The 3390-nt window shown below is 31.0% G+C and overlaps 1 protein-coding gene across 1 annotated transcript in view; it reads left to right on the forward strand.

The window, feature by feature from the left end:
- The window catches only part of LIPI (lipase, member I), a 94395-nt gene that overhangs the window by 10562 nt on the left and 80443 nt on the right, over positions 1 to 3390 (forward strand). The window lies entirely within an intron of this gene.

Genomic DNA, 3390 nt, shown 5'->3' on the forward strand with positions numbered 1-3390 from the left:
GACAAAAACCCATAAAAAACTTATTGGGGATCACTGTAAGTTTTGGATGCCTAAAATTTTATTTTTATTTTTATTCCTGAAATCTAACAGGATTAAGTCAATTTAATGTTCTTTAGGAGTTTGACAATACACTAGTTTAGCTGTTTTCTATCATTTGATAACCTTTGTTTTTATTCTCTTTACCTGATATTAATATTGGCAATGAAATCAATTATATGATGTCACAATAATGCTAAAGTAAAAAAAATAAATAAATAAAACCCTAAACCCTCAGTCCATTTGATGTAAGCAGCTATTGCTCACGCTTGTGGGAGTCAGATGGGAGTTGGGTAGGAAGCACTGCTCTTCTTGGTGGGGTTCACTAGCATGTCTGGCTGTTGACTGACTGTCAGTCAGCTGGGGTGACTAGTGACTAGCACACTGGAAAACTTTACTCTTTTTCATCTGTCGCTTGTCTGCTAGCAGGCCAGACTATGGGTGTTTTTGTGATGGTGACACAGGTGAGGGAATTCAAGACCCTACGTGCAAGTTCATTTCAAGCCTCTGTTTGCATTAAATCTCCTAAGGTCCAATTTGCTAGGACAAGTCCTATGTTTATGTCTATCTCAAGGAGTGGGGTAAGTTACCCCACTTACGATGTAACTCAAAGTTGCAAGGCAAATGACATGGATTCAGGAAAGAGTGATGAATTGGAGCCATCATTGCAATATAACACACTAAACTACTTTCCTTTTACTTTGTGTAGAATATACTTACTTATCCCTTTATTTAAAATTTTCTGTGTACTTCCTTTACGTATTTTTTTATAAAAGCAGAACTTTTTTGCTTTTTAATAGGCAGGGTTTACACAAGTTCATTGCTGTTCACATATCATCTATATTTTTTCTCTAGTGTAATTTTTATCATCTTGTTTTATGCCTTTTATTGTATATTTCCTTTTCCATTTTACCTTGCCTTTTGCATATATACATTGTTTGCTATAGTTTTATGTTTTAGTGTGTAGAAGTTTATGTCTACTATTTTATATAGTGCAGCAGTTAACATTTAAGGTTTTTAATATCTTTTTAAGCCTATATTTATCCACTTATTAAAGTCAAAAAAATTAAAATCTTATAAATACCTTATTTGAGGAATTTTTGCAACATGTTTACTTCCTCTATTCTCTTTTTAACCAAAATTTCGATCTAATTAGTATAATTTGGACATACTGTAAAAGAATAACTTTTGATATTGCATTTTTGTTTTACCCAGTTACGTAATATTTAAATGTAAATCAGTGTCTAATTTGTTTTCATGATCACTTTCAATCTTTTTATACTGTGAGTTTTTCTGGATTTGTCTTCAATAAATCTAACATTTATTTAACTGTGACAATGTCAGGAACTGTACTATATCATTTATGAGTGACATACTTTAGGAAAGGTATCAAATTATTATGCCACAAACCCTTCCACTTATAACCTTCATTCATTACACTTTTATTTAATGTTTTGTTTTAGAAGAGAAATATGAAGTCATCAGAACTCTATTCCTTCCTACAAATAGAGATTTGTAACTTGGATTTTCTGCCTTGATATTTTTAGGATATTTTTCTCTTTCATCGAAATCCAAACGAGTTTCTAGGAAATGTCTTGGTGAGTTTCATTATCTGATTTTTCTCTAGGTTGTGGTGAGCATTTTTCATTTGCAAAACCTGGTATGCAATTATTTGCTTAATTATTGTAGCTGCTGCCCTCTCCCCTCTCAAAAAATTGCTTCCCCCAGAACAGCAACCATTTTTAATGTAAAGCATTAATCCCTGTCAAATATATGTTTCCGTTCATATTTTGAACTCTTTCTTCCTTCATTTCTTACTGTAAGTAGAGCTTTCCATGTTTGTTATAGCATTTATAATGTGAATTTTTATTCTGCAGTTGAGTTTTTACCTTTTCTGAATGGAAATACTTCATTATTCCATTTTTCATCTGATTTTGTAAATTTGTTTTAGGTGATGATTTCTTCCTCTTATGTTTATCAGAGATTCTACTGGTTTATTCCTCATTACTCATTCGAGGGCCAGGTAAAATCTACCTTGGCTTGGAGTGAACCAGTAGTTTGGAAGAATTGATTGCATTTGGCCCTTGTCCAAGTTCCAGTTGGTGGGAAGATGGATGTACATGATTTCCTACACAATTTGCACAGTATAACAAGAATTTATATTGCACTGTGGTTCAATATATGTCTCTTCTCCACTCCCTCATCCCCTGCTTTTAGATCAAATGAAAATAACTTGACCAGGTATCTCTCAGCTGCCAGGGGATTGAATGAAGGTCTTGCTTCTCCTTCATTGTCTTCCTCTTTTTTCTTCTTCTAAATAATTATGTCAATATTGTATACATACTTGAAAACCAAAATTATTGTAAGTAATGCATATCATCTCCAGTGTTAAAATATATGTTAGCTCCTTTTTCTGGCTGTTTTTCTTGGCATTGATTCTTAGAAGTTGAATTACTGAAATAAAGTGTACTAATAAAATACTTTTGTGAATTTTTAATATGGATTGACAAATTGCTTTCCCGAATAGTCTTGCCAAATTAAAATTCCAAAAGCAATATGAGCACATGCTTTCCTTAAAAAACAAACAAACAAAAAAACCCAAACTCTTGGGATTATGTGCTTGTTATGAAAAACATTACATTTATAAAAAACTATGGAAAAAAAAAAGCAAGCATCGTTTCACTGCCTAGCAATTACTATTGTTATCAACCTGGCTTAGTAATTTTATTTTCTGCCTTCATTCTCTTTAATATTATACACAGGTAGACAGATAGATAGATAGTAGATAGAATGTACACATGAAAGAGAATACTATAATTGTGAGATTTAAGGTGCTTTATATTTTGTGCTATTATATATAACCCTGTGATTAATGTTTTTACACTTAATATAAATGGTTTATTTCATTGATGTAAATCCTAAAAGAAATCAAGAAAAAAAAGTATTTATTAAGTTTACACATGTAAATAATGTTTTTACACTTAATATAAATGGTTTATTTCATTGATGTAAATCCTAAAAGAAATCAAGAAAAAAAGTATTTATTAAGTTTACACATGTAAAATTTCAGCAGAATGCTGCATCAACTTATGATCTCAACATTCATGTATATGAATATTTGTTATTTACCCTCACCAGTATTGAGTATTAGAAAAAACTTTTCCATTTTTAAGATTTTATAGGGAATCATGATATCTTATTGTTTTTATGTGCATTCATTTGATCACTGGTCAGGTAAAATATATTTTTTCTAATGCTTATCTATATGTAAGCGCTATTCTGTAAACCTTCTGTTAAAGTTCATAATTACCTTATGTACTTTCATTAGTACATGTATGACACTTTCTTTTTTGA

The sequence above is a fragment of the Propithecus coquereli genome, unplaced genomic scaffold (genome assembly GCF_000956105.1).
Source record: "Propithecus coquereli isolate 6110/MARCELLA unplaced genomic scaffold, Pcoq_1.0 Scaffold244, whole genome shotgun sequence".
NCBI lineage: Eukaryota > Metazoa > Chordata > Mammalia > Primates > Indriidae > Propithecus > Propithecus coquereli.